We start from the raw sequence: 13,810 nt of genomic DNA, 5'->3' as shown, positions 1-13,810 counted from the left end.
AGGTCTGGTCATGATGGAACCCGACCCGGCTGCCAATGATCGAGGTAGGGGCACCTAGGTCTTCGGCACGACTTTGATGGATTAGGGCGCAAGCCCGAGATGTCGAGCCTAGTCGGGCCTGGCCTCAATGGACTTGAGTGCATGCATTGGGGTTTTAAGGCCCGGCCTTGATAGATTCGAGCATAGGCAACTTGGGTCCTAAGCGTTGACCTTGGTAGACCTTGGCTTAGGCACTAGGGAGTAGGGACCCAAGCCCAAGTGTTGAGAGCCTAGGCATAACCTTTGTGGACCTAGGCTTGAATGCTAGGGACTAAGCTTGAGTATTGGGGACCTAAGCAAGGCCTTTGTGGACTTGGGCTCTACATTGATAGACTCGGGCGCATGTGCTAGGGACTTGGGCACAAGCACCGGGGTCCTGAGCATGGGCACTGGCACCAAAGTTGCAGGCCTAGCCTCGATGGATCCAAGCCTGGGCAATGGAGACCTTGTTTTGGATGTTGAAGACTTGGGAACCAGCGTTGGGATTTTTATGCCCAAGCGTAGAGTTTCAGGTGTGAGTGCTCATACATAATCAAATTTTGAAAAAAGTGATTTTAGATATTTTAAAGAGGAAATAATTTTTTTGAATCTTATAATAGATTTTTCATTAACTAAGAGAACATTTTTCATTAACTCACTTTTTTAGGCAAATTAAATATAAAAAAAATAAGGAAAATGTTTTATGCAAAACAAATACAGTCTAATAGCTACATACTTTCGGTTCTGAGCTTTGGGAAGGTTACCACTGATAAGTCCTCACCCTCTTCTAGCCCCATTTCTGCATACTCATTGGCTAATGCACTACTCCTGGACAATGATGGCGAACATAGACTAAGAGGGACTCTTATTTCTTTGTTAGCAAAATACTTGTGCTTTGACATAAACCTACATGCGTAATTTTCAGGACAATTTGGTCTCCGTATGTTTTTTTTATTTTATTTTTTATTTTTATTTTTGTACATAAAGAAAGTATTCGTTTTGTTGTACAACAATTTATACCCGCATAAGACGTACGCTATATTTTACTTTGATGAAGGTACTTATATTTGTGACATATTAGGCAAAATTGTTTAAAAAGTCCTAAACCTATGGTACGGAGGCCAATTCAATTCTAAACTTTTTTAATTGTGCTAATTTAATTTTAAACCTTTTGAAGACTTGCCAATTTAGTCTTAAGACTTTCAATTGTGCTAGCTTACTCCGAAACTTTATGATGATTTGTCAATTTAGTCTTAAATCTTTTGATAATTTTCCAATGTAATCCTTCTAGCCATTTATTCAAATAATATATTTATTTCTATATTGAAAAATCATCAAAATGTTTATAATTAAATTGACACAAACAAAGGTTTATGACTAATTGACAAATTATCAAAATATTTAAAATTAAATTGGCACAATTGAAACATTTATGACCAAATTGGCTGTCATACGATTGGCAATTATCCCTAGCATATCTCGTACCTAATATTCAATCGTGTAAGATGTGATTTGTCATTTACCACTCTTGCATGAAACATATGATGATATCACGTCATATTCGTACAAATAAATACATTGTTCTTTTGATTTCGTGATACCAATAGGAATGCTTTCAATGACAATATTATCTTATAATTTTTTTTAATTTACATCGTCTAATTTAATATGCATTTTTTTTTTCAATTATAGAATAGATGAGAAAAACTCAGGATAACATTATTTTTATATCCTATTATAATAATCTTGATTTTTTGACATACTTTTTAGAAAAATGACTATATTTCCATCTTAATCCGTTATTATTATTTTTTAAAAAAATTCACGTATATTACTAACAGAGCTATTGTTGGGAGAAAGGAAGATTTGATAAATGTAGATTCATTTTTACTAAAGTGACTATATTTCGAATAGTTTGCTCATTGCAACGTTTTCTTTGGGCTTGCAGGTTGGGCCTAACACTCGAAGCAGAAGTCAAATGGGCGAAACGACTGATGGGGGTTCATATGAAATATTCCAACAGGACTATGGGCCTGTTGGTTCTCCCAGTTTTGAAGCTGTACGTGAAAATTTCAATCATTGGTACTGCTGGTTACGCAGTTGCTAGTCTTCTGCTTCAACCGAGAGATAGGCACAATGGCAATCTTCTTTTTGACAAGTACATCTTTCTCTCTCCCCTCTCTTTCTCTCTAACGTATATACATTCTACTTATGCCTTAGACATCACCGACACTTTTTGAAAGCTTTCGTGCCGTATTGGACACTTCAACACGTATCGAATACTCTCCGACACTTTGTCAATAGGTGTCGGATTTTCTGACACTTTGTCAACTCTCCCAACATTCTCCAATACACGAGTCCAAAATTTCAACATACGAGTTCGAAATTCTGACACGTGATTCAAATACGCATGGAATCAATTTTAAAAATTTTCAATAAATAAGGGGTGCAAAAGCAAATATGTAAAAAAAATATAAAAATAATAAAAATAAAATAAAAAGAAGAAAAATCTAGTTTTTTTTTTTTTTTTTTTTTTTTTTTTTTTTTTTCTCGACTCTCATTTCCCATGACATACAATTCACTCTTCTCTTCCGACACATGCCGACATACGAATCTAGAATGAGAATTGGCTTTTTTTTCTTCAAGTTTTATGAATTATTAGAATGGAGTTGAATTTGTTAAATTGAAATAATGAATGATATTAACAAATGGTGGATTGAAATTTTAGTGTAAATTTATTTTAGACTCTTTATTTGTGAATTTGAATCAAATTAATTTAATTAAAACAATCATAAAATGATAATTTATCATGTATATATAAAAATATATATTTAATATACAACATGTCCCAATATATTGGAATTTTCTCTATTTTGGAGAAACGATGTACTGACGTAGTATGTCATGTCGTGTCGCGTGTTGCATACCGGTGTTAGTACTCTTTAGCTTATGCTTATTTAGCAATGTGATCAGGCATACCTCAGTTTAGAAACAAAGGAAAATGGCATTACGCATGCCTTTTGAGCACCACTTTGGTCATGCGGTATTGAGGATAAAATAGTTCATCTGATTTTTCATGGGGAAAGGTTTCATTTTCTGTTGACTGGTGATACTATTCATTCAAACAAAGCTAATTTTATATTGCTGAAAAGTTCTGCAGAAAAATTAAGGAGCCCTAGCAATATGATTAATGCAGCATGGGACGGTTTGTACATATCGATTCTGGTTTCATCCTAGAAACGTTGTCAGGTGGAAATATGTGGTTTGAAATTGTGTACTTCAAACTGAGACATGAAATGACTCAGCTCCTTGACATTTCCGAAGTCATGAAGAGTGAGACCTGGAATCGCTTCGCGAGGCAAAGTAGATTTAATGCAGTCGATCATGGTATCTTTTATAAATTGGCAATTTGGGACTCGACTTGTTCACACAACACGAGCTAGCACATAATCAAGTGTATCCTAGTTGAACTTAATCCCTTTTGTCTTGTAATTGTGGTTAACTAATTAATAAAAGGCAAAGGCAAAGAATTAAATCTTTCTGGTGTGTGAGTTGATCTTCATAGCCTATATAAATTCATTTAAGCATGTTTGATTATGCAGCCGGACATTTTATTGATACTAAGTGACCTATTTCCACACACTTGGATCTGTCTATATGCTTTTAAACATACTCAAACATGTTTTAACACTTTCATAGGTGGGAATTCATTTTTAAAATGTGTTAAACATGTCATTCAAGGCCCCCACATAGTTGGATAAAAGCTTAGTTTATTGTTGTTGTGGCCATTCTTGGATGATGTTGGTTGCAAAGATGCATTGTGATCAATGAACTTGCCACGTTCAGGTCGACGAATGTATGTTATACTTCAAATTTGATGCGAGAAAACACAAATTGCCAGCAATGATATTTCATTATCGGAACTTTTACTGTCCAATACCTTCTGACTTTGGTTAAGTTACAATGGCTTCCTTGATTGTTAACCAGTCATTATATCAAAACTTTACATTTGTCTTGTTCTTTTTAGATTGTGTGTGAAGGGCTATCTTGCTGGTCACCGTCACATGGATGATATCATCAACACGGTGTTGTTAATGGTGGATTGTGGATTGTGGATTGTGGATTGCCTTGTTTTAGCCAGGTGACCCCCATCAGCAATTTGTGGAAGAGATTTCATCCTAAAATGAGTGAGCGTGGGGCGGCTAATTTCATGATTTGCACTTGTATAGACCCGTACAACAAATCGGCTACTGTTGGATATGACCTAATACAGTATCTACAGCAAGTCATAGAAAAATGATTTTGTCATCAACCCCTCTCCTCTTTCCTCTTCGATTCTGATGAGCTTTTGAACAAGCTGTCTTCGCATTATACACTGTAAAGATGCTGACATCATGTACATTATATCTTTGGTTTGATTGGCACTTATTCTCACTCCTGGACACAGATGTACTGCTTTTCAAGCATTGTGCGTTTGTAACATTTTTGTTTAAAAATTATTTTTAGGAATAGAAATAGAAAAAATTATTTCTGCTTCAGGAAACAATTTTTGAACAAAAAAACGCGTTTGATAAACCTGTTCCAAAAATATAAAAAGAATAGAAACATGTTTGGTAAATTTGTATAATTTTTTTATTTCTTTTAATTTTTAATATTTTTATTTTATTTTTCTATTTTCTTAATTATTTTTCTTATTTTCTTTTTTTCTTCTTTTGGCCGGTCGTCGGCCGGCCATGGCCGGCGACCAATCGACGAGGGCCGATAGCCTCGCCTAGCCACGACGAGGCTCGGCCTCGCCTTGGCCGGGTGAGCGGGGCTAGCGAGCCTCGGCCTCGCCTTGGCTGGGCGAGCTTGAGCTCGCCTAGATCCGGTGAGGCCGAACTCGCCCGGCGGCCGGTGAGGCTCGGCGTCACCGGTTGCTAGGCGAGCTCGGCCTTGCTGGATCGAGCGAGATCGAGCTCGCCCAGCCCGGCGCGAGGTCGGCCTCACCTCGCTAGGGGCCGGCGACGCTCGGTCTCGCCGGGGGCCAGCGACCGGCCAAAGAAAAAAGAAGAAGAAAAGAAGAAAAAAGAGAGAAGAAAATGGAAGAGAGAGAAAAGTGTTCCTAAATTTTGTTTTAGAAACAATAAACAAAATTTTTTGTTTCTTGTTATGTTTCAAATGTGTTTCTAAGAATAAAAAAATAAATTTGGAACAAAAACGCAAATAAACGCATTTCTATTCCTTTTTTTGTTTTTAGGAAAAAAAACAAAAAAATTGTTTAAAAACATAAAAAAAATCAAAACAAACAGACCCTAATTCTCTCGATTATGTGATGGCGATGCGGTGTGCGCATACTTCAAGGCCAAGATCTCAATCACTAGTTACATTTGATCTGACAGGTTCGATCCCACGTTATAGTGTGGCGATCCTAGGAGACTTGTTAAGTTTTCGAAGTTGCAATAGGTACACATGTAAGCAGATCTTATCATTTGTGTCTCAAACATTACAGAAGGAATTCCACGAGAATTTGCTTCTTGCCTTGCCTTAATAGGTAATTCGAGTGTTGCCTCTAGATGTTCTTGTACATACACCGATGCTTTGTCGAAGTGTGCCCTTTCAAATAATTTTCATTTTGGGATAATGTTTTTTTTTTTGGTAAAGAAATTTTGGGATAATGTTTGATCATTAATGTTTGATCATTAAAGTTTACGAAAAATCATAAGAAGTTTGATAATGGCTCTCTATCCCCCAAGTTCTTATGTTTGCCATATATTTTATGCTCGGATAACAGGAAATGGGTGGAGGGGATGTGTGTAAATAATTCTGTGCATACCTAATGCTTTGATTTGATGGAAGAAGTTCCTGCCCATTTGCAAATCTTAATGTCAACAACTTATACCTCAAGTCACGAAATCTAAAAACATTCTCGGCCATGGATTTCCTAGCTCCTTCGGTGAAAATGACATTGCGTGAAAAATCTAAAGATTGCAATCTTTCAATTCTCGATTCTCGATTCTCGATTGACTCAGTCTACGGGCAACCGAAAACATCAACATCAGACAAACATAGTTATCGTCAATCGAGGGACACAAATAATCACTTAAAATTTCCTTATCATTATGAGTCATCACACAACGCAAAATCCAACTTATTTCTCAAATGCTAGTCAGTTGAAGGCATCATCAAAATGACTTTCCTCAGTTGCACCCAGATAACAGGAGCTTGGTCTCTGGTTCAATACACAGTTGCAACTTCACTCACTCTAGTTGAGTAAACCAGCACATCAAAATCATAGAACCAAGCTTTGCACTACTGGTATACCTTGTTGGCCGACCAGACACTGACCCGATTTTTGCTTTAAACTCTCTGTAGTTGACGACTCAGAAAGAACTTTGGACCACCTGATGCATGATTGATTAGGAGATGAACCAGAGAGAGGTGTCAGATTCGCAGACACGGTACCAACTGCACATGCACCGTTTGGCAAGCCTCGCTTGTGAAGGATTTTGATTAACAGAACAATGAATGGAAGCAAGAAGGAAAGATGATTCAGAGAGTAAAAATCGTCTATATTCAACTGAGTGCTCTGTTTTCAATGAATAAGAAGGTACATTCTCTTGCCTTTCTCTTATCAGCTTTTATATCTGCTGAAGTGCTCTAAACTGAATGAAAACTAACTAGCTTAACAGTACTAACAAACTAACTGAGTTAAAGAACAGAGTTTGACTTTACAAATTGAAAATTGAAAACCGATTTCTCAAAGGTAAATCAATTTCACGAATTCTGTAATCTCTGTTGTTAACTTCTCTGTTTTCATCAGCTTTCTTATTGCTGCTACTGAACTCACTTTCACCTTCTTCCTTTCCTCTGTTCTTCAAGTCTTCTTTCTTCTTTCCTCTGTTTCTATCAGCACCCATATGTTGTGTTATACTCTTAACATCCCCCCTCAAATTGGTAGGAGGTAGTATACCGATACCCAATTTGATCCGTAGAGTAGAATGTGTGAGCCGTGTTAAGGCTTTAGTGAAAATGTCAGCAAGTTGACATTTGCTCGGAACATATTGAACTCGAAGAGAACCAGAAGAAACTTTCTCACGGACAAAGTGGAAGTCGACTTCAATATGTTTGGTGCGAGCATGGAGAACAGGATTTGCTGTGAGTGAGATAGCAGACTGATTGTCACAGAAGAGAAGAGTTGGAGAATGCAAAGGTTGGCCAATATCACGGAGAACAAAACTAATCCAAGTTAGATCAGCTGTAGCCGAGGCAAGTGCTCTATATTCGGCTTCAGTGGAGGAGCGAGAGACAGTAGATTGTTTCTTAGCTGCCCATGAAATGAGATTTGATCCAAGAAAGGTACAGTAACCAATTGTTGATCGTCTGGTCTCTACATAGCCAGCCCAGTCTGCATCAGAGAAGCCATATAAATGCATAGAGCTGTGGGAACGAATGAAGAGGCCAAGATGAATTGTGCCTTTAACATACCGAAGAACCCTTTTTAATCGATGAAGATCGCTTACAGTAGGCTGTTGCATTTTCTGGCATAATAGATTTGTGGCAAAAGCAAGATCAGGACGTGTTATAGTCAAATATTGTAATCCACCAACTAAACTTCGATATTCAACTGGATTGGAGAGAAGGGTGTGATCAGTTTTGAGGATAACTGGTTGCAGGGACAAGGGAGTGGAGATTGGTTTACAGTCGACCATGTGTGCTCGTTTGAGTAGGTCAAGAGCATATTTAGTTTGACACAAAAACAGTTCTGTAGTGGTACGTTTTGCTTCAATTCCTAAGAAGTAGTGAAGATGGCCAAGATCTTTCATATGAAAGTGAAGACTGAGAGACTGAATCAGACTATGTAGTAATGTGTCTGAGCTGCCAGTCAAGATAATGTCGTCCACATATAATAGCAGCAGGACTATCTCTTGGCCATTTCTCAATATAAAGAGAGATGGATCTGTGGTACTACAGAAGAAACCAACTTCAAGGAGGAAATTGCTGAACTTATCGAACCAAGCACGTGGTGCTTGGTGAAGCCCATAAAGGGACTTCTTAAGAAGATAGACATGCTGAGATTTGTGTGGATGAACAAAGCCAGGAGGCTGCTGCATATAGACTGTTTCATTCAAGTTGCCATGAAGAAATGCATTTTTCACATCAAGTTGATGGATCTGCCAATTATGTACTATTGCAACCGAGAGCACAATGCGGATAGTGGCATGCTTGACAACAGGGCTAAATGTTTCTGTAAAATCCACTCCTTCTTCCTGATGAAAGCCCTTGGCTACTAACCGAGCCTTTAGACGATCAAGCGCCATCTGGTGCAAGTTTTGTCTTGTATACCCACTTGCAGCCAATAACATTCATCGGCTAGTGCGAGGAACTAGTATCCAAGTCGATTTTCATCTAATGCATCCATTTCATCTTTCATGGCTCTATACCGGCCTTGATCTGCTAGTGCAGATTTAAGTGAGCGTGGCTCGGGAGGCACTTGATATTTAGCTAGCGGGCATATCGAGGATTGATCTTTACAATGCCAGATTTGGATCTAGTTTGCATAGGATGAGTAGATGATATGTGTGATGAGATAATTGGGGAAGAAGAAGTTCGAGCAACAGTAGGATCACCTGGTGATTCAATGGTGGAGATAGGAGTTCCTGATTCTGCAGAGTTAGTTCGAGACAAATGATCCAAAGAAGAGGTTGAGGAGGATGCTGAATTTAAAGAATCAGCAGATGTTATGGGCAATGGAGATGAAGACAAGGCTGAATGTGATTCGAACTAGGAGAGTCCTGTAAGTGAGCTGCAGTGATGATGTTGTTGTTCTGTAAATGGTTTGTATGTTCAGATAATGTGGATTGTTTGCCTTCTTCATTTGGAGAGTTGAAGAATTGAGCTTCCTTTGTCCACAGTTGATATAGTTTTGTATGATGAGGATAGTCTGCTGTCGCTCGAGTAAATGGAAAGAAACTTTCATCAAATACAACATGGCGACTAATGTATATATGACCGGTGGTGGGAATAAGACACCGATATCCCTTATGGCGATCTTTGTAACCTAAGAATACACAAGTAAGAGATCTTGGATCAAACTTGTTTTGTGCATAGGGTCCGAGACATGGATAGCATGCACACCCAAAGATCTGAGATGATCATAACTTGGTTGTTTGATATAGCATAGTGTAGGGCGACTTCATTTGTAACTTTGGAGTGGGAAGTAGATTAACCAAGTAGTTTGTTGTTATAAATGCATCAACCCAAAACTTTAAAGGAAGTCTTGCATGATAAAGCATAGCCAGACCAATCTCAATAATGTGTCGATGTTTTCTTTCGGATATGCCATTCTGTTAAGGTGTGTAAGGACAGGACAGACGTTGTTGAATTCCACAATTCTGTAGATGAGACTTGAATTTGTGGCTGATGAATTCTCCTCCACCATCACATTGGAAGACCTTGATTCTACAATCAAAGCGATTTTCTACTAACTTCTGAAACATGAGAAAGACATTATAGAAATCGACTTTAGTTTCAGCGGATAAAGCCAGCTAAATCGAGAGAAGTTGTCCACAAAAATCACATAATACTTGAAGTGCTGAAATGAATTAACTGGAGAAGGTCCCCAGATGTCACAATGAATCTGTTCTAAAGGTCTAAAAGCTACAGAGTTTGATAATGGGAAGGGTAAAGCAGTGCTCTTAGCTATTTTACAACTCCTGCATATAGACTGCAACTTTGTATTGCAGTGAATTAACTGCTGATTCTTCATGTACTCCAAGACCTTCAAGTTCGTGTGGGCTAAACGTTGGTGCCACACATCTTCTCCAACTGTCCTGTGTTTTTTAGTAAAGAAGACTTCTGTAACACGAGGGTCTACTCGGTAGAGTCCATTAACTTTCCTTCGGAGCATCTTCATTCTGCTGGATGAGTGATCCTTTATATATACACCGGTTTTGTCAAAGACAAATGAGCAAGGATAATCATTAGTTAATTTTGAGACTGACAGAAGATTTTTCTTAATTTATGGAACAATTAACACATCATTCAAAGGTAAAGTATCCACTGTAGTAGGTAGTAAGGCATCACCAATATGAGTAATAGGTAAGCATAAGCCATTACCAATCATAACAGTATCATTACCAATGTGTTTAGAGGAATTGTGAAGAATACCAGCATTAGCAGTGATGTGAGCTGTTGCGACAGTGTCTGGATACCATTCACTGCCACCTGGTTCTTCAAGATGCATTGCTGCTAGTGCTGTTAAAAATTTCCTCAGCTTGATAAGAGTTGTCGAATCTATACCAACAGTGAAGAGCATCATGTCCAGGACGTTTGCAGATCTGACACTCTAATCGAGTGTTTTCTGTCACTCTATTTTCCTGCAGATTTTTATGAAGGGTTAGATTTGATGAGTTAGAGGGATATGTCTTGATATCTGGATTTCTTTGTGTGGAACCAGCATACGGTCTAAAACCTTGACCAGAACCAATGCCAGGGATAGTGTTGAATTGCTTGAACTGTTGTTCCCCTTGATCATAACTTGGATTATTCTGTTTGTAGCTTATACTTCTACCATAGTATCCATAGCTGCGATATCGATTATTAAATGGACGTCCTCTTCCATAACTCTTGCCTCCACGAATATATCCTCTTGGTCCTCCGAAACTGACATTTTGTGCTGGTTCTCTGTCAAAAACTTCTCTTTGTAGAAGTTCAGTTTTCCTTTGGCCATAATAGGCTAGATTAGGGACTGGGCGATTTGACGAGTAGTTCTGTAATCTCGCTTCAAATCTCTCCAAATGTGATATCACCTCATCATATTCAGGTTGTGGTTTTAAGCAATATATTGTGGTCTTAAAACTTTCATACTTAGACCCTAAACCTTCCAAAACTCCAAACAATTTTGTTATTTCATCAACAGGTTTCCCTATGGCCTTGAGTTGATCACAGATAGACTTGTATTCCCTAAGATATATAGCCAAAGTTCGATCACGTTTCTGACATCCTTGCAACTTCCCTCTTAACTCAAATTCTCTGGCCACAGACTTTTGTGTGAATCGGTTAAGTAGTGTCTGCCAAACTTCAAACGCAAAAGATATCTAAACCAATTATTAGGCTAAGTATGTTCTCTGAGACAGCACCACTAATCCATGACGACACAAGTTGATCTGTCTTAATCCAATCATTGTAATCAGGGTTTATAATTTCAGTACCCTGTTCTTCTCCTTCAATTTGCAATGATTTGGCAGGTGGTGGACTTTCTCCACTAACAAAACCGAACAGATCTTGACTTCTTAAAAACCTATGAAACTAACCTTGCCAAAGAAGAAATTTTTCTTCGGCTAATTTGATGGTAACAAAGTTTGAGATGTTAACATGAATAGGGAATGGATACTTTTGCACCCTTGCTGCCATTTTCACACTCAGATTCTTGAGGATTCTTTATTACTGAAACTAATCCCCTACTGATTTTGCAGAACAGAGAACAGAGTTGTGATTCTATTACCGATGATGATAAGAACTTGATTTAGAAGAAGAAACAACTCACTGTTCTTCTTTAGTATTGAAAACCGATTTCCAGATCCTCAAATGACAGTACATACCACCATCAACACCAGAAGACAGCAATCGATGAAGCTTCAATCTGCTGTAGATTCATCATCTTTTCATTGAGAAGAAGGTGGATTCATACTCTCAGGAAGACTGCTCTGATACCATGAAGGATTTTGATGAACAGAACAATGAATGGAAGCAAGAAGGAAAGATGATTCAGAGAGTAAAAATCGTCTATATTCAACTGAGTGCTCTGTTTTCAATGAATAAGAAGGTACATTCTCTTGCCTTTCTCTTATCAGCTTTTATATCTGCTGAAGTGCTCTAAACTGAATGAAAACTAACTAGCTTAACAGTACTAACAAACTAACTGAGTTAAAGAACAGAGTTTGACTTTACAAATTGAAAATTGAAAACCGATTTCTCAAAGGTAAATCAATTTCACGAATTCTGTAATCTCTGTTGTTAACTTCTCTGTTTTCATCAGCTTTCTTATTGCTGCTACTGAACTCACTTTCACCTTCTTCCTTTCCTCTGTTCTTCAAGTCTTCTTTCTTCTTTCCTCTGTTTCTATCAGCACCCATATCTTGTGTTATACTCTTAACAGCTTGCACGACGGATGAAGCCATTCCTATTGAAGTCGTCTGGTACGGTCTCTCCCTTGTGCACTTCAAGCTGCCATCACTATCTTTGCATAGTTCACTCTGATTGATGTACCATACGAATTCTGTGCCACATCTTGATTTTTTTATTTTTTTTTTGCCTTTTTCTGGCCCTGCTCGTTAAACTGTGCATAAAGAAAAAGTTCTTTTTGAGCGTGAAATTTTGGTGGTTCTACTATTTTGAGAATTAGGAACCTCAAATTAAACAATGGAAATTAGGAAATAAGACAAAAAAAGGGAAAGGTTGATGGCTGAGAGCAGTGCCACCGACAGGGACTAGAGCAAGAAATCAGGCCCTCCCCACATCAATAATTAGGACAGTGCATCGATTGAAATGTGTTCATGCCCTCTTTAAATCTTCTCCATAAGCAATCCCCCACCATTTCAATCACTCAGCAGTGGACCCTTTTCTTAGAAGCACGACCACCACATGATTTTCGAAAGTGCAGCTGAAAAGTTTTTCTTTATTTTCTTTATTTATTTATTTTGAATGAGCAACATGACCACCCTATCATTAAAATCAGATGAGAGCACCCTGTTCCCTCTCATATATTTTGTGTCGAAATTCTTGTGAGACCGGATATTCTATGATATAATATTGTACCGTACATCATTTAAAAAAATAATTTTCCCCTATCAAGTGGGACAAAAAAGAAAAAGGACCAGAACAAGTAGAAGAAAGTGAAATAAATGGAAGTTGTCATATTGAACGTAACGACTATTTTCATTCCTATACCTAGATGTGCCCATTAATCTAGTCAATTAACATCGCGGTGTTTGGAAACATCAACCAACCAAATTAAATGCATAAGTATACATGTAGCCAGTAAAAATTTTCAAGCCTTAGTGAAAGATGTAGGACTTACCAAATTAAGACATTGTAATATGTCATCCACACTTTTCATGAATTTATAGGATTTTGAACCTCCATTATCTAGACACTCCCATCCACTTCAAATTTTCTTTTAGATAGGATCGAGATTTAAATCGTGATAAGATTATAATTCAAGATCATAAAATTAGTAAGATTGAACAATATCAAAAACTTTTACGGATTTTAATCGTTCTTCATTTTATAGTGGAATGTCTCAAAAGAGCAAAATTGGACTAAATAATGTCTTGAACCTCAAAATAGAAATTGCAACAGGAGTTTGATCAGTGAATGTTTGCTCCTTTGCTTTGTGCTTTGTGCCACGATGAGCAACTCAGCCAACGATGTACTTTTGATTTATTATAAGACTACATATTTACTTGACTTCTCTCTGTCCTCGCCACCGCGGGGGGCGCCAAAAAGAAAAGTTTGCTTTTTCTCGATATATATATATTTAACTATATTCATCGGTTAGAGAATGACATTATCCTAGCTATTTTTAAAAGCTTAATCGATGGATAGATTTATCCAACATCTATTGTATCTTACGTGATAATTTGTGTAGTGATCATCAATCCCCTTTTTTCTTATTCAATCTATGAATTATGTCAATTTCATTTCATTTGTTTATGAACGAATATGAAATTGTCGTTGGGTGTGACATAGCCTTACTTGGAATATAACCTAAATTCATCGTAAAGTTGAAAATTTTATATGTGGATTCATT

At 37.6% G+C, this 13,810-nt stretch overlaps 1 long non-coding RNA gene across 1 annotated transcript; it reads left to right on the top strand.

The window, feature by feature from the left end:
* Positions 1-11,108: 11,108 nt before the first annotated feature.
* Positions 11,109-12,373, top strand: LOC120296321. The gene is made up of 2 exons (XR_005553238.1): positions 11,109-11,824; positions 12,158-12,373. It is a non-coding gene; the product is annotated as an uncharacterized LOC120296321 (long non-coding RNA).
* Positions 12,374-13,810: the final 1,437 nt, after the last annotated feature.

The sequence above is a fragment of the Eucalyptus grandis genome, chromosome 7 (assembly GCF_016545825.1).
Source record: "Eucalyptus grandis isolate ANBG69807.140 chromosome 7, ASM1654582v1, whole genome shotgun sequence".
Classification (NCBI taxonomy): Eukaryota; Viridiplantae; Streptophyta; class Magnoliopsida; order Myrtales; family Myrtaceae; genus Eucalyptus; species Eucalyptus grandis.
This window is presented reverse-complemented; position numbering and strand designations above follow the sequence as displayed.